The sequence below is a fragment of the Pleurodeles waltl genome, chromosome 5, assembly GCF_031143425.1.
Source record: "Pleurodeles waltl isolate 20211129_DDA chromosome 5, aPleWal1.hap1.20221129, whole genome shotgun sequence".
Classification (NCBI taxonomy): domain Eukaryota; kingdom Metazoa; phylum Chordata; class Amphibia; order Caudata; family Salamandridae; genus Pleurodeles; species Pleurodeles waltl.
This window is the reverse complement of record NC_090444.1, coordinates 1788439796-1788458868: the sequence shown is the minus strand read 5'-3', so window position 1 is coordinate 1788458868 and position 19073 is coordinate 1788439796.

Here is a 19073-nt window from a genome sequence, read left to right as displayed (position 1 = left end):
AAGTGCTTGTGCTTTGGACCTAAAAACTAGAGAATTTTCATTGTACAGGGCTTCTTCCCATTGGCTTGTTCGGTTCCATGAAGCCATTGGTCCTCCAGGGCACAGTGATCTTATTGGTTGCCTGTACATGATAGAAAATGTGGCAGTCACCATTACAGCACATGAGGACCGACACATATTCTGAAACTTAAATAAGTAAAATAGCAGGGAACAAAGTAGGGGAATCCTGACCTCCGGACCCTTATGAAGGGTTCCAGAGGGATTCCACCTAGGGTCTGTGTGCCTTGGGGCTAGCATGCCCCCCCTGTGGGGTCCCATGAAACTCCTGAAAGAGCCAGCACAACCTGTGTGCTTCCTAGAGAGTCCCATTGGACTGCGAAAAGTGGTTAGCCACTTGTGTGACCTGCCCGTTGGGGGTTTGGTGAGCAGCCTTTGAGTGTGGGCTCTACTGCCAACCCCATGCTGTGCAGGTCCATGCATGGTGGGGGGTTGGCCTCCATTGGGGTGTTGGGTATGGTAATAAGATTTTACTTTACATTAAAACAATAGAAATTCACTGGAAAAAATGGTTAAAGTTATGTTATAGTAAGATTTGGTAATATTACCTAACTTTACAGTAGAAAATGCACTAGATATTCAGGGGGAAATATCAGAGGTTAAATTGATTTTATATAGAAGTTAACATCAGCCATGACATAATGATTTAAATGCAAATAAAAACTAAAATTCACTAGTTACAGTTTAATGAACTAACTATAGGTTGCAACCCTACCGTGCCCTGCTTATGACCTCACATAACATGTAATGCAGTACTATATAAGTCTGCCAAAAAATAAAAAGTAGTCAACAGATGCTTGGCAGGAGGGGCAGTATATGGTGACTGCACAGAACTGATTGGCATGTATTCTGTCTGTGGCTATCATCTCGAAGATGCATGGTTTAAACCTACCCCATTTCGTTTTACTTTACATTCATTTTGATGTCCTGTACCCTAATTGTCATGTACCTTGTGATAGTGTACCACCTGTGTTACATACATTTCCTTAATATGCAATTTTATTCACTATGTATTTCCATTTGAATGGAGGGATTTACATTGGGAAAACCTAGCTGAAGAGGGCAACAGTGCACAGTCCATAACATTCATAAAATTAACTCACCATTAGGTTTAATGCAAAGGTCTTTGAGAATGTTTTTTCAGAAAACATTTGCAAGAGAGGAAAGCCAGTTTTGGGGGGTTGAATGTTTTGTGCAAAGAGTACAATTTGATTAGAATGCAATGGAGCAAAGGTGAGTATTACGGTCTGTTCCAATATGAAGGAGGGACAGAGAAAATCTGAACTGTCAGGATGTCAGTCTTTTGTCTCAGGTATATTGTTATCAGCAGAAATGTTGTGCTTGGAGGTGGATTAATAATTGTTTTTGTGGGGTAGCTTACACAGCAGATTTAAAACCAGAATGGAGCTGGAGGAAGGAGCTACAGAATTTTTGTTGTAGACTAGTGGTTCTTAAACTTTTAACTTCTGTGGACCCCATTTAATCATTACTGGAAGCAGAAGGCTAGTACTGAATCAAAATTGGAATTGGGGGACACCAACTGAGTCATTACTTGAATGTGGGTACCATGGCCTAAGCATTTTCAATGATTTCAACCCTGAAAAGTACTCAAAAAGGATAGAAGTAAACATTCATCAAACAAATACAAAAATAATTAAATATGATATTTAATTCACAAACAAATATAAAAAATAAAAAAAATGTATGGGAAGTTTGGAGCTTTTCTAAATTTATTTAAGGCTACTCATCGTCCATACTATATTCTGCTTGATACACTTGCACTGTTTACACAAATTAAACTGAGCATATTAACAATTTTCAAACCTCTTAATTTCACATTCCTTCAACTTTAATAAATGTTTTAAAGAAATGTATTTTTGCATTTTAGTTCTTTATTTTTCTACACTTTATTGATCTGTTCATATTTAATTTTCTAGGCAGTCACGGACCCCCTTCAGAAGGTTTTGCTGACCCCCAATGGACCTCTGACCAAAGATTAAAACAGCAAATAAGCTGAATTTCCTCTGAGTTAACATCAATTAGGCTAGTGACTGAAATACATTTTAATGTTATGAAGCTGACCCAGAGGGAGAGTTAGCTGGACATTACCTCAGTGGATTTAATTGAAACAGGGACCAGGATTCTGGGTGGGATGTTATCAGAAGGAATTTAAAAAGTTCAACTTTTCAAAATGTGCTGAGGTAGCTCCCAGAACTTTATAGTTCATAAAGTCATTTATTTAATAGGCCTAGGTGAAATTTAAATTACACTGGTATAATCCGCACAATTTTGGAAATTTTAAGTTATGTTTGTTAAGTGAGATTTTCAAAACTATGCCACGTGTGTAATTATGTAAAAACGCGCCATTCACTGCAAAAATTTCCAACTAATGCACGGGAACAACAGAAAGCAAGTGACTATTGTTGCAGTGCTTTTGTTTTGTGCACTTAAAATACAGAGTGAAGTGACAGATTTGCATATTGCGCAATTACATTTATTTTTGGGTGAGGCATCACACATTTCCTAATAACACATAGGGGGTCATTACGACCCTGGCGGTTGATGGAGAAGTGGCGGTTTTACCGCCAACAGGCTGGCGGTAAAAAATTTGGAATTATGACCATGCCGGTTACCGCCATGGTCATCCGCCACTTCTCTGATCAGACCGCCATGGCGGAGACGACCGCTGGGCTGGAGACTTGGGTCTCCAGCCCGGCGGCCGCCACAAGACCGCCGGCGGTATCATGACCCGGCTTACCGCCATGGATTTCATGGGGTTTGGAACCGCCATGAAATCCATGGCGGTAAGCACTATCAGTGCCAGGAAATTCCTTCCCTGGCACTGATAGGGGTCTCCGCCACCCCTCACCCCCTCCCCCGAGTCCGTCCCCAACACCCCCCACCCACCTGCCACCCCCAAAGGTGGCAGGACCGCCCTCCCTACCCCTACCCCAGACATCACAACACAGACACACACCTGACACGCATGCAGACACCACCAACACACATTCCCGCACACACACGAACAAACATGCCAGCAGACACACACACAGTCATACACGCACACCCTCATTCAGACATACACGCACACATCCATACAGACATACATACAGACAGACACGCACACATTTCCATTCACACTACACCCCGCATGCATACACGCACTCACACACCCCCTCTACATACTCACACGCACACCCCCATGCACCCACACATCACACAACACCCCCACCCCCCTCCCCTAACGGACGATCAACTTACCTTGTCCGTTGATCTTCCGGGAGGGGACGGGATCCATGGGGGCTGCTCCGCCGCCAGCACACCGTCAACAGAACACCGCCACGCAGAATCACAGAACGTGATTCGTGGGCAGTGTTCTGTTGACGTGGCGGTGGAGGTGGAGCAACCTCCACTTCCCTGCCGCCCGCCAGTATGGCTGCTGGCGGCTCTCCGGCCGGAAAAGGACAGAGGGCTGCCAGCAGTCATAATACGCTGAGCAGAAAACCGCCACCACTGGCAGTCTTCAGCACAGCGGTCCCTCGGCGGTCTTGTGAAAAGACCGCCGAGGTCGAAATGACCCCCATAGTTTCTCAGAAGGAAGATGGGCCATTTGCCCAAGAACATGAACAGAGTGTGGTTAGCCATTATTGCCCCTTTCACTGACCATCTTTATTTGCCCCACCCTGTGGCATCCTGCCTACCCCACATCTCCCTTTTAAGCAATTGTCAATGTTTTCACCAGTCTCTATAGTTCATCTTTGCTCATTGGCTGGGCTTGAGATACATTACATACATGCACACATACACTGTGCTACTTCTCGGGTGTTGCTTGTGAAAAAACTATGTATGTTTGGAGCAATGTGACTGACAGCAGGAAGAGAGTTTTAAGAAGATTTTCCCCAGATGAGAACAGCTGGGGCGGCTCCTCCATATGGGCGGAGGAGCGTCGCCCCCCTGCCAGCAGCCACTGCTGCGAATCCTTTCACAAGGAAGGGATAACAAACTGTGTTTATTATCCCTTCCTTGTGAAAGGGGTGGGGCCACGGGGTGAAAATCGGAGTGGAGTGCACTTTGTACTCCCTTCACTGCGCATGTATGTTTGGCCGGCTCTCTCATGCCGGCCAAACATACATGCACAGTAGGCTGGAGAGAGCCTGTGCCTGTAGCCTTCAGAGGAGCGAGGAGCAGCGCAGTGCAAGAGCTGAGGTACGTTTTTTTAATTTAATTGTATTTTTAATTATTATGCAACTCTGTCCCCCCAGCACCCACCCCACGCATCGCCCCGCCCTCAGGAATCCACGTGAGCCAGGACTGGAGAACAGGACAAAAAACACAAAGCTGCACACAGAGGTTTAGGTGTCGCCGAATATGAATTTCAGTTTGGGACATTTCAAATGAGGACATTGAAGTGATAGTTTGGGGAGGGGCCTCTAATTGTTCTGAACACCAGCATCACTAACAGATAAATACATTTTGTTTAGTCTGACAGCAAGCTATCCTGATGCCAAGAGGTGAGGAGTTCCAAAAAAGGTGGCATATGGTTTTTACTGTGAAATATTGAATCTTATCCAGTGAGGTAAAATCATATTAAGGAATTTCAGCAAGAGGCCAAGACACTAGCCACGTTTCCTGAAGATCAGTGCAGCAATCTGTGCCTTGACTGAGGGAAATTTCTTTACACAAACGTATGACTCTCTTCCCCCATTAGGCACTAGAGTGCCTAGAAATGGTGGTTCAGAAGTGCCACCGAACATCTTATCAAAGATGGAGCTCCTCCATCGCTTTTCAAGAGATAAAGCAGACAGAAGCAGTCCCATTTGTGCTAAAAAAGAGCTAATTGACAACGTTGTACTTGTTCTTGCCTGAGAGAAAATCAAGGAGGGGTGCACTGGGCTCTCTGTGTTTGAAAATAAGCAGAGAATGTGAATGAGGCGAGATTGATGGCACCGGCTACAACTTCACTAGACACTGAAGAGAAGCTTTACACATTGTGACAAACTGCCTTACCTTGAGGGCCGCCATCTGTCAAGTGTGTTCATTCACATCTCATTTGTTTGCTGAATGAGATATGAAAATGACTCTTCCCCATTACTCCAGCTGTCAGAGGATAGGCAGCATCAGGTCTATCTAGAGGAGCTAAATGAAAATAGCCTTTGTTTAATCAGTGGTGCTTGGGAAATATTTTTCTCCTAGCTGACGGAGCAGGCTCCATGTCATACAGAATCTACAATGTACTCTCTTTTGTGACTTTCTTCTGTACTAGAGTTGGCTCATTTCAAACTCAACATGTGATGACTAATATGTAATGTAGAGAGATCCTACAGTGCAGAGACTGGAACAATTGAGTTATTTCATGTGTTTTATGCTAAACATTCAATAACATTATATAACCTGAAGAGAAAAGTTGAGCCTAACATTACGACATCGTCCCATTTTATGTATATATATGTATATATACATACATACACATTCACACAAATGCACACACATACACACACACACGCATGTAATGGTAGGTTTATAGTTTGTACCTATATGCAATGCAATATAATACTCATAAATGTTTGTCAGATGCTTGAAGTACACAATATCAACCTGCATCAGTATCGGCTGAAGAATATCAACTACTGATACACTGTCAAAGTATTTATATATATAAGAAAGTATAGATTTGCTATTTTTAACTCAGATCTACTTACTTTTGTGGTAAGTGGAGTAGAAAATTATTTGCTGCAGATTGATATTAAAAACTCAATATTGGGGTACATCACCCATTGTGCATGGTAGGTTGACGATGACTAGATGAAGGGTGAAACTCTCTGGCCCTCATTACCAGTAGTCTGGAAAATTACCCCGATTTTCCCCACCCATGAAGTTAGCAATACCCTGAGGATCCCTTCAGAAATGAGGAATCACCAGGGCAATCAGTCATTCCATTTACCCTGGATTTTCTGCAGCCAAAATATATGTGCGTAAAGAAATCGGTTTGACGAAAACCCAAATATCTCATTAAAATAAAAATTAAAATTAAAGTACTGCCATTAACTACTGATAGCCACCAATCTGAATTAAGAGTCCACTCATAATGAGAGCCATTTTGAACAGTCAATAGCACAAGAGAAGCTTGACTGTTTAAGGTCCACCCATTCTTATATCCTGACCCCTGCTGTACCCACTGTAATACACCCCAGGGATCCGAATAGTCTTTCTGAAGGCCCAGCAGCAGTGGCGTGACAAAGACCCGCAGTGCGGGGGGCGAGCTCCGGGGGTCCCCCTCAGCACACTACACTGGCCTGAGACCTCCTGAGTGAGTCCAGAGAGGGGGGCTCTCTATGTACTGTGAAGGGGGCCCCTCACGTTTCGTCACGCCCCTGCCCAACTGCAGCCCCCAGACCGTCAGTAAGTGGCCTCCAATGGCTCCACCTTCATTGGAATTCAAGTCTGGCCTTGATGAGTATGTTTGCCATGTAAGAATGTAGTCAATATCACTGAATGTGTACATGTGACTGCAACTTGGTGTGTGTGTATATGTGTGTATATGTGTGTGTTTTAAGGACGTTTTAAGGACGTGCTGGTGCAGTCAGAAAGCACAATCTACCCCATTGTGAGTATGCACTTAAGACTCCTGGTTGCCTGGCTTCATGTTGTGGTAGTTTTCTAGAAGTGTTTGATTTTGGTTAACTGGGGCACACTCAAACGGTGCATCACTCATAAAACAGGAGAGCTCATAATCCTCATTAGCATCTAGAGAAACGATTGGTTTTGTTAGTCATAGGTACTGGCCTTTCTACTTATAGGTTCAGGAGAGTCTAATGACATCTCAGTAAAGTGTCATCAGTTTTCCATAACTAGGTCATTCACCTATGTGGTTGCCAAATGCATTTGCATCAAGGTGACTTTCACAAAACGGTGGCTATGGACACAAGTGCCAATGTCGCTGGATGTGACTGTCTGCATGCAGAAGACTGTGGTGGTTTTACTGTGGGGGAGCTGAGACCTGAAATAAATATTAACTATTTCTGATTGTTACTGAACCCTAAGGCAGCAAACCTTGGAGACAAGTAAGAAAGGAAAAAGCTGCAATCAAAACATTATAAGTGCTCATTACTTCAATACATTGTTTTCAGAGAGTCAATAATGAGAGTTTGATTTAGTTTTATAAGTTTTATTATCCATTTAGCTAATCAATATCTCTATTAATAAGACAATGGCAATTTACAGAACAAAGTATATAGCAAGCCCCATAAAAATCTAATCCCTATACTAGTTTTTGCTCTAAGAAATATTATTCAATAGAGAACACACAGAGTTTTTATCTCCAATGTGAAAGCATAAATTCTAGTAGAATCTCTCAGTAACATCTTCAAGCAGCCTAAGCAGAATATAATGAATCAAAATGTGTCAGAGTTAGAGCCCCCTCAAGGAGCAGTCTCTGGGGAAAATGGAATCCTTGAAAGATATTATTCAAAGGGTACGCTCTCGCTCTCTCGCACTCCTCTTTTTCCCTAGGACATTATTATACAGTGTTTTTACATTGAAATATTTTATTATAATTTTGCAGATAATATTTCCTCTTGGCCAATGGGATTTCAAAGTGATTCTGTGAACAGGCCAACTTCTATCAATAATGTGAGTTTCAACAAAGAGCAATCTAAATACATAATACATTTAGCTAAACTGTAAATGGCAATGCTACATCAGGCATGATTCTTACTCGTATGGGTCTATGAGAGAAAGAACAGGTATGCGGATACATAATAAAGTCACGGTTAGGATACATGTCTTTCCAGTCAAGGTCTATTCATAAAGAAACAAATTTCAAGATTAATCTAGCGTAGAAGCAGTTCTTTCACAAGTCAGGAGGTTATAAGACAAACACACTAATATTCTTCTTTTTTTAGCATAGGACATTTGCGTCATGAATTGTTTCACTCCTGGCCATGACAGAGGTTAATATAGGAAAAGGAGTGATAGAGACACAGCGCGTATTGCCAGAGAGGAAGGCGGCGGCCAGGGGAACAAGGGCAGGATCCCTTTAAATTTGACTTTGCGCTCCCACTCCGCGGGAAGCGCGTATTGCCAGAGAGGAAGGCGGCGGCCAGGGGAACAAGGGCAGGAGCCCTTTAGATTTGATCTCGCACTCCCTGCCCCGCGGGATGCGCGTATTGCCGGAGAGGAAGGCAGCGGCCAGGGGAACAAGGGCAGGAGCCCTTTAAATTTGATCTTGCGCTCCCGCCCTGCGGGAAGCGCGTATTGCCAGAGAGGAAGGCGGCGGCCAGGGGAACAAGGGCAGGAGCCCCTTAAATTTGATCTTGCACTCCCGCCCCGCGGGACGCGCGCGGGTGGTGCCCGGGCAAAGCCCGGGCCAAGGGCAGGCCCGTCCTGCGCCCATCAGCGCCTGGCAGAGGCTGGGCCACCCCCCTGTCATCTTTTCTGCAATCACTGGTTTGGGCACCTATGCCTTAACAGGTACTTTTGCTTATCCTCCTTTCCTGATTTATTGAAGCAGTGCTTTAATTTTGCCTCTCTGACTTTGCAAAACAGCCCCTTGGCACTGTGGGAGGTCACTTATTTTTTTTTTTTTCTTCTTTTTGTCTCATTCCTGCTATAGACATATAACATTTCCTTTACTCAGCCCCACTACTTCTATCAGTAAGGAACACTGTATTTCCAGCGAGAATGGGTAAAAGGAAGCAATCCAGCTTAAAAGACACTTTCTCCCAGAAAGATCACTCAACAATATTAAAATTTATTTCAGGAGCTATGGGGGCAATTGATAAACAAATTATTAATGTTGAGGAAAGGATTTTAACTCAATCTTCTGACCTTCCCCATTTTCCCCCACCATTAAATTCAACTAATCTACTGGTAATTGGACCTCAAATTAGAGGTAAGAATGGATGCATTCAGGATATAACTGACTTTATTTCAGATGATGGTGACCATCCACCTTCTCCTAAACGTTTGAGGAAACCCAAATTACTTAGTAAGGATAAAGCCCCCAGTCAAGAGCCACTTGATAAGATTAGACGAGATAATCCTGGACCCTCACTCATTGAACCTACTCAACACGCATACTCTCGCTGCGAGAACTCAAAACATGGTCATAGGGACGCACAACCTATAGTGAATACGGAAATCAATCTCTCAGAGACTATTAACTCTCTGGAACAACTAGTCAGGCCCCTCTTTGACCAAATGATTGAACTTTTAACACGATTGGAGGGAAACGTGGAGACAATGTTTAATCTAATGAAGGCTCACTTTGCAAGTGTTAGTGCAACAGCCATCACCTCTCAATATTGTGACAAATTAGGCTCAAATAGTAACCCCCTACCAGTGCATAACCAGTCACTACATACGCATCAGCCCATCCAAAGACACATAGACTTATGCCCTCCACTAGCTAGTACCAGCAGTTCCCCACATCAAAAAGTACGGTTAAATAGAGGGGAAACATTGACCAGGCTGAAACTCCCCCAAGATCATTCCTTAACATCAAGAGATACATTAGATCTGCCACCTGCAGCAACTCCCTATGTGATAGTCCTGGCAAATGTCCCCACTCTTTCTGGGGATCACAGGGAATCATGGACAGCGCTGAGGAATAAATCCTTGAATTGGATTGGAACCCGCATGAAATCTGGCTTGACAGAAGTTCTCTTTGAGGATATTAAAATGGTTAGGAGGGTAAAACAGGTGGGAAAGAATCAGAAGTTATTTAGGGGTGACTGCGTGGTACTCTCTTTTAAATCTCCGAAATTGGTCGAAGACATTTTGAGCTACCTAAGTCCGCGGCGGATTACGGACTATGGTACCATATTGTTACCTTTGGGTTTTTTCTATACGAACAATACTGACCAGATCCGTTTTGGCCCTAATTTTGACAAACAAACAATTAGGTCGGAAAGATATTATTCGATTCCAACCAAAAATAGATTTCATGCCCTCTCTTTGGAAGGTGTCGATTGACTATCATCTGATCAGGAAGTGGGTGGGCCTACGACTACTACACTAATATCAGTCTCTGACCCATCAAAGAGTGGGCATGGCTTGGTGGAGAGTAATGAAGATGGACAGATGGAGATTGATGTTAAACTGAGTCAACTTGCTAATAACGTAGTGCCAATAAGTAGATTCTCCATCCAGTCAAAAGACACAGTAACTAATCAGTCTTCTGTGGGGCAAGGGACTAGAACTGGGAAAAAGGATTACACATTTTTATTTTGGAATGTGGCGCGTTTGCGCTCGAAAAGTAAGAATGAAGACTGGTTAGAATATATTCGATCCTTTCATTGGGTGAGCTTACAAGAGACTTGGTCCATGGACCCTATCCACATAAATGGTTTTAGGACATTTCACACCTCCGCCGTCCCTTGCTCACGGGGCAGGACAAAAGGTGGTCTGTGCACTTTCATTTCCAACAAGTTTAACTTAATTAAGGCTGTAAAACTAATCTCGAACTCATTTTATCAACTGATCTCATGTAAATTAAGAATCGTTGCACAAATGGTGATTATTAACTTCTACAATAATATGTCTCAACAAAGTTTTTTTTCTGTTCTTAAGTTGTTGCAGGAAGATCTGGACCGATTATGTAATTCAGAGTACAATGAGACTTTTATTGTGTGGGGGGGACTTTAATACACATCTGTGTCCTCAATCTGTGGAAAAATCTTGCCTTTTTGGCACAGGTGGAGATGACGATTCATACCATTTTACACATAATCATTATGGTAATTTGCTGAATGAAACGGTGTTTAAATTCGATCTCCTTTTGTGCAACAGTTTAAATCATTGTAAACCACAGTTAAAACCCACATTCAATGGTAGACACGCTAACACAATAATTGATTTTATATTATTATCAAATAATTTTACTAGTTATGTGTCTGAATATAAAATTCAAGATGTTTTGTTTAGTGATCACTACCCTCAAAGTTTAAGCATTGTACTTCCCCAAGCCACCACCAAACACAAGGAACCAACGGAGCAGGTAGAGAACATAGAATTGGGAACAAGAAATGGCTACACTATCCGCTGGTCACAGCTTGAGCCTACGCAGTTTATGAAACAATTAATGAGCAAACTCTCCAAAGAGTTTGAAACTTGTCTTTCAGACAACATTTGTCCGCAGGCCTGTATTAACGCATTCATTGCAATAACTACTGAAATTAAAATCTCTCCTACGGTTAGCTTTGGTAAATCTAGACCTTGTGCGGGCAAAAGATGGTTTGATAGTGAATGTACTCAAGCCCATAACAATCTCAAACAGTGCTTACCCAGACAAAACCCTGATAGACATGACATCAGACTTCGGAGGAAGGAGTACAAAAATGCGATAAGAAGAAGAAAACATAATTTAAAAAATAAGGCTTGGCATTCTCTCCACGAAGCAAGCCTCAGGAATGACAACGCTAAATTTTGGAAAATGTTAAACTCTCCTCTTCTGTGTGATGGAACATTACCATCAATTGAGATAGCCATTACTGAAGAGGATTGGGTTTCTTTTTTCTCTAGCATATATTCTGCTAAAGATTTGGCCTTGGAATCAAACTCTTTGAGACCAGTTCCTCAATCTATCTCTCCACCATTTAGCCTTAATGAGGTTATAGAGGCAATTAAAGCTAGTAAAAGCGGGAAGGCGCCGGGCCCAGATGGAGTCCCAATTGATATTTACAAGTCGAATGTTTCACTTTGGGGCCCACTATTAACTCAAGTTTTACGTGCGTGCTGCGCCACAGTCTTTATATCGACCTGGGCTGAGTCCATCATTGTTCCTATCTTCAAAAAGGGAGATCGTCAAAATCCTGCATGCTACCGCCCAATCTCTCTGCTTGATACTCTTGCAAAGATTGCTGGACGAATTGTTCTAAACAGACTACGTGATTGGACGGAAGAAAATAATATTCTTTCGGACTTACAATATGGTTTTAGAGCTGGAATAGGGACCATGGAGCAGGCTCTGAACCTAGATATCATACTCGGTAAATACATGAGGGCCAAGGCCGGAGCCTTATATTTAGGGCCTGATTCTGACCCTGGCGGCCGGTGACCGCCAGGGTCACCGGCCACGGGAGCACCGCCGACAGACCGGCGGTGCTCCGAAGGGCATTCTGACCGCGGCGGTTCAGCCGCGGTCAGAAAGGGTAAACCGGCGGTCACCCGCTGGTTTACCGCTGCCCTTGTGAATCCTCCATGGCGGCGGAGTGCGCTCCGCCGCCATGGGGATTCAGACACCCTCTACCGCCATCCTGTTCATGGCAGGAAACCCGCCATGAACAGGATGGTGGTAGGGGGTGCCGCGGGGCCACTGGGGGCCCCTGCAGTGCCCATGCCAATGGCATGGGCACTGCAGGGGCCCCCGTAAGAGGGCCCCGCAAAGTATTTCAGTGTCTGCAATGCAGACACTGAAATACGCGACGGGTGCCACTGCACCCGTCTCACCTTCCCACTACGCCGGCTCAATTCTGAGCCGGCGTCCTCGTGGGAAGGTTGATTTGCCCTGGGCTGGCGGGCGGCCTTTTGGCGGCCGCCCGCCAGCCCAGGGCAAATCTCAGAATCACTGCAGCGGTCTTTCGACCGCGGTGCGGTGTTCTGACGGGGTTACTTTGGCGGGCGGCCTCCGCCGCCCGCCAAAGTAAGAATGACCCCCTTAGTGTTTGTTGATTTGACTTCAGCATTTGACTGTGTGGTCCACAGTAAATTATGGCCTATTTTATTGGACATGGGGGTAGACCTAACTATAGTTCATTTTATTAGGGAACTATATGCCGGAGCTAAAGCCAAGGTGCGTTATGGGCTTCAGGGTGAATGCACCTCAGCCTTTCCTATTGAACGGGGGGTACGACAAGGCTGCGTACTAGCCCCAGTAGAGGGGGTATTATCTGATGCTTGCAATGACCTCCCACAAGTTGGTTCTCAAAAGATCCCAGCACTCCTGTACGCGGATGATGCTGTTTTGATGGCCCGCATCCCAGTAGCACTGCAGAGGCTATTTACAACCTTTGATAAGTACATGGAAGCCCTAGGTCTTAGAATCAACCATTCTAAAACTTTTTTGATGACGTGGTAGAAATTCTATTAAGAAACCCAAGATTATGCTAAAGGTACGAAACTAGATGATACGGGAACCTTTTCATATCTAGGCATTACGTTCGATAATGAAGGGACATGGTCACAAGCCATAAAATCAAGGAAGCTGTCTTTCACTAAAACTATCATGGCCGTAAAAAAATTCTCGAAAAAGGCTGGCAGACCGAAACCCAAGGATATGATGACATTGTACAATGCAAGATGTGCTCCTCTTGGATTGTAAGGGGCAGGACTTTGGGGACACAGGAACTGCAACAACCTACAGCTAGTTGAAACCGAGTTTTTAAAGTTAATTTTAAGTGCTCCAAAATCTACCCCTACATTGGCATGCCATATGGAATTGGGGGTATCGTACCTTATAGATTTAATTCGTATTCAACCGATCCTATTATGGCATAAGGTATGAACTTCTGATTCCGCTAGGCTGAATAGGGCAATCATTGAAGACGCATTGGCATTATCTTACCCGCTGAAAATTCCATGGCTAAATTACATAAAGATCTTTTTTACGGAGCTGAGCTATCCTGAGTTATATTTCACTCCGGTAAAATTGGAAACAATTTCCAGGAAAGAACTGAAAAATATTTGTCTTACTCACCTGGCCGATTTAAGATGGGCCATTGAGGCAAAGAAACCCAGCGTAATGAGGAATTTTATATTGCAACAAACAGATGGCATGGAACCATACTTGAGTAATGCACCGGTTTGTCCTTACGCGTCTAAGATTACAGATTTTCCACTGTCTGGTTAGCTTCCCGTGTATTAACGATTGGACCCCTGTCTTGGCAAAATGTCCCTGTGACCTAGTGTCTGAGCAAAGTACAATACATATTCTTTTTTTTTGTAAATTTTATGCAGACCTAAGGAAAGCGTTTGTGATTCCATTTTTAAAATCAATGCACTTTAAACAATGTCGCCCTGCCTTTAATTATCTCCTGTCCTTACCATCAATTATGATTTGTAATGGAATAGCTTCATTTTTATGTGCAGTGATGAAGGCCAGGCCATATTATCAAATCATTTAGACAGGGTTTTCTTACTCGTATAAATCTTAAAATGTATTTTTAGCTTTTGTTTTAAAACATATTTTTATACCGATTCTTTTCTGTCATATTTTTAAACTGTGGTTTTTATGTGAATTTTATTTAACTCCTTGCAATGTAACTTCACAATATGGTTCTTTCGACACGGTTTGATTTACTGTTTTCATACTATTTTAAATATTGAATGATGTTTTTTAACATGAATTATTTGCTTTTATGATTGTTTACTCAATCGAATAAAGTATTTTGATGATGATGATAGAGACACGGGAATTTGTTAGTTTTAGCATTTTTCTGCCAAGTGCAAGTCTCTGTGCAGGCTTAAAGAGGAAAAATATCCTATATATGCAATGTTTAGTTAGCCCTATAACCCTTTCATACAGGTTAATATATAATGCTTTTCATTTTTAATCAGAGCTCTCCATCAGCCGTTTGACCCATGGCTGTTTTTAAGATATGTGGCTTATGGCCATGAACCAGGGCCAATTGATTTTCTGCTCTAGTTATCACTTGAGTACCTCGACCAACCAGTGCAGGGGGACATTGAGGCATATTTTTTAAGTCGCCCTTGCCCCACCTAACAACTCCATGGTTGAGCCATCTTTACAATACGGCGCACCATGGTGTCATCACCACAACAGCGTCAGAATTATTGATGCTGTTGTGGCGCTTTGCTGGACTAGCGTAAATTTTTTTGACTGTATTGCAGCAAAGCACAAGGAGGCCCATTGATTTAGATTGGGTGTGTCATTTTAACACCTGCCTTGAGCAAGCGTTACAAATGACAGGACAAATGGTGCAGTGAAATCTAGTAAATTTCACTGCACCATTTTTTCGGGCTTCCCTGCGTCAGAAAACCCCTCTTGCATACATGATGCCTGTCGTGCGCATAATGTGGAGCAAGGGGTTGTAAAGTGGGGCAATGCCACTTTGTAAATTTGGCGCAGGGGAAAGACCGCCTTAGGGTCAGATTAATGATGCTAGGGTGGCACTAAACTGGCACAAGGGGCATAAAAATATGGCCCATTGTATGATTCCTCTTTGTTGGAAGAAGTGAGGACTCTTCACATCTTCGAGAATTGGTGAAATTGTGCCCAACTTCACAGACGAAATTCATTCACAACTCAATAGAACAGTCTGAGCAGAGACTGTCAAATATTTATTAAAGAGGGTGAGGAAAATTTGATTAATTATATTAGATAGGTGAACCCCTTTCTCAAGGCTTTTTAATACAGCCTTTCACCAAGATGAGTGAATATTTAAATGCATGTGGTTCAGTGCTCCCATGGGTTGCCATGTCAGCCATGAGCTAACTTTTCCTTCCCTGCTAATATACCTCTAATACTTTTTCGTTTGTTTTCCAAACACAAACTCTTTATTGTTCCATAATCTCTTTGGCTCTGTCAAAATGTGTTGCTTTAGAGTTTCACATGCACCAAACGCTCCAGTAGGTGTTTTTCTTTTTCACGCTTCCAAAAGTATTATGAGTGCTTTGGTACATGTTTAGTATTCCAAACTGCAAATTTCTTTTTATAGAGAAGACATTTTAAAAATATGACATTGCATATTTCATTTGAAGAATGACTGATTATTAAACATTCGCTTCCTGAAGGAAAACAATCTACTATAAATGTCATGATTTTATACATTTCAAAGTGACTGTGCTTGCCTGTGGATTTTTAGATAAAGGTGCTCAGTCAAAAAAGCAAAATTCATCGTTTCTCTAAAAAAGAAAAAATAATGTTGACATTCTTTCTGTAAAAGTCAAGCCACAAATAGTGCTTAATACATAGCTGGTGGGATATTGGGAACCGTGCTAACACCTCTCCATTCAGGACCATTTAGGACCAAAGAAAAGTTACCAGGAGCGTCTGGCTGCACTTTTTAGGGGCGTGCGGCGGGCGGGGACGGGGACAGGGGGGTTTATTAAACAAACAAAAAACTTTCCTGGATCATCGCCGTTGCTGCCGCTGCCGTTGCTGCCTCTGCCGTGCTGCTCCTCTGCTGCAGGCAGAGGCTCCCAGCCTGCCTTGCGGCCAATTCTGAAGCTGCTCAAAGCAGCGTTAGGATTGGCTGGGAGCCTGTGCCTGCTCTCTCGAGCCTGGCAACACAGTGCTGGGCTGGGGATAGCCTACTGCTCTCGTGTGCTACAATACAATATACATAGTTTATTATCGTTTTGTAGTGAGAGGTTTGCAGCTGCTGCTGCTGGCGGGGGCCACAATCCGGAGGAGCAGCGCCTGGAAGTTACATGTGGCCAGCCCCAGAGTCTGCCACAGCTAATAAGAACTAATCAGTGGATTCAGCTGAGCCAGCTCTAGTGTGTGCCACTTCAATTTGGACCTCTAAGACAATTCAAGGTAATGACTGTGCCTCGTTCTGCATTATCCTGGCATGAAGCAATAATTAGAAGCCAATTCTTAGCAGAAAAGCAAGAAATGCCATGCTTTTTTCTATTCTGCACAACAGACCTCTAAAGTGCAAGCGTGGTTTCTCCCCTCCCTCCATCCTCTATCTTCCCAGCTTGGCATTTACCATGAGACAAGCTCTCTCAGGTCGCGCTACTTGCAATTGCTGGAAATCCCCCGAGTCACTCAGATGCCTGGCCACGGGGCCTTCTGTCTTGCAGGCCCGTGTCTATGCAGTTCGCTGCCAGAGCACATTAAGTTCATTGATAATTATCTGTCATTTTATCACATCACCGTGGCCTTGTTTAAAATAGGCCTATTTGGGGCGAGATTGTGTCCCTTGACCCGTGTCGAACTTGGACACTGGGCCTGTCTAGCAGAGTTAACGTGGCCAGTCGCTTAGACGGCAAGGCAGGCCTCACAACGCTGTGCGCAAGTGAATCAGTCTTTCAGAATGTGACAGTGCGCCGTTCTAGAAGGCGCGCGCCGAAGCGACCTCAGTACAAAATAGAAAAGCTTCGCGTGGTGTATCTGGCCTTTCTGCTTTCTCCTGCAGCAAACAAGTTCCGTCTTTTCTTGCTGTCTTTTTATGTCACTCTCTTTCTTGCTCTATGTGAAAGACGGGGAATCATTTATGCCTTCCATCAACCCGTTTACCTCATAAATTAAAGTTTTGCTATTAAATGGAGGCGAGTTGGGCGAAACCAATTTGTTGGAAACCAAACTAAGTGAAAATCAATGGAAAGCTCAATGGCAAGACAAACCAATTTCGCAAACAATATAGTGGGCAGCGAGACACATTCTAAAGTGATCTTTGAATGGTACAGGTACCTTTCTAAACTACCCATATATTACTTCAACACTAGCACTTTGGGCCTTGCTGAAGCAGATGTCTTCATTAGAAATTATTAATGAGTGTTTATGTATTTTGAATAATGAATTCTGTAGAAAATGAATAACGTAGAGAAAAATAATGTGCACTTTTGAAAATGTGACCTCGGGAATGGCCACCAGTTCTCACGAAATGTACTAATTGATTATTAATATAGATATTAAAATGTATTAGATTAATGTAGTAATATGTCATATTAAGGGTTATGAAGTATGTTTTAGCTTATTAAATTTAGGCCTTAACTTAGCGAGTGTCTTGGCCTAGTTTGCGAGACCTCATGCAGAAGCTGTATTTCTTAGCGTTTAATAGAAAATGCTAACAGAGTGAACTACCTGAAAAGTTCATTGTCTTGTTAAAAGTGCTTAACCAAAGCTTTCTACAGGAACCAACGGACAGGAGATGATGTCCCTAGTAATGTAACAAAATGTGTGTAATATGTGTGAGATGTACTTTCCCAGGACAGGAACAATGAAGACACTGACTGGAGAAGAAGATGCAACAAATTCGATACCTGACGAGCCGGATGATGACAACATCGTAAAGCAGACCAATCAACGTTGTGTGAAATATTAGAATTCATAGATTTGGTATAGAACAACTATTGAATAAAGTAATAACGTACGATTAATTGACCAATTGGAACTTAGGGGATAGTTTGGGTGACTTTGACATAACAACGTGACAGAGAGAAAAGACTTCAGACCAGATTTAGGCAGATCTTGCCCCGTTATGAGATGCGATATTGAGGAGAAGAAACTCGAGATTATGTCACTGGGCTCATACTCTCTGACTGAGAGCCTGATGTGTTGCTGATTGATTGATGAGCTGAGGACGAAGACTGATTCTGTTTGCTGACTCATACCGTGGATAGGTAGATATGACAATATGACTGAATTGTATTTTTATGCCTTTTCTTTCTAGGTACCAACTGCGCTGTCTTATTAGTTCTCCTTAGCAAGATGTTTCCTAAATTTGTGATCTAAATTTGTTTTGCGTGAAGCCCCACTTGCTGATGCTAATCTGGGTTAGTTGAGGGTATCTACGTGACAACTGACAAAGTGACAAAGTGGAGAGATAAATGGTTGACACACTACTTTGTTGAACCTTATGGACTATGTAGCTTTATTGAAGATAACCTTGATAATGATTTGCACTGATGCTTTAGAATGTGTTGTGATTCAAGCTTTGATTAGGTTGAGTTTCTCGCGTCTTTTTGGTTAATAAAAATTGTTCTTATATGCGTTCTGATTTGATTTCGAGATAATCTCCGTGACTTTAGTATTGTTAATATAAGAGAAAAAAAATGACCAAACTTTTACTGAAGGTGTGATTATTCATGGCTGAAAGTCCAGGTGTGTGAAAAATCCCTGACTACATTGATTATTGATTGTTGACTTGATTAATGATTATTGATTATTTTGTGTTGCTTATTGATTTCTGTTCTGGAGCTATGGTAAGAACATCTTAAACGAGTCAAAAGGTTCATCGAGCTATACGCGTCCCTTTGTAAGTTTACTTATTAAGGACCGACGCCCTAACAGCCTCATTACGAGTTCGGCGGTCTCAGGACCTCCATGT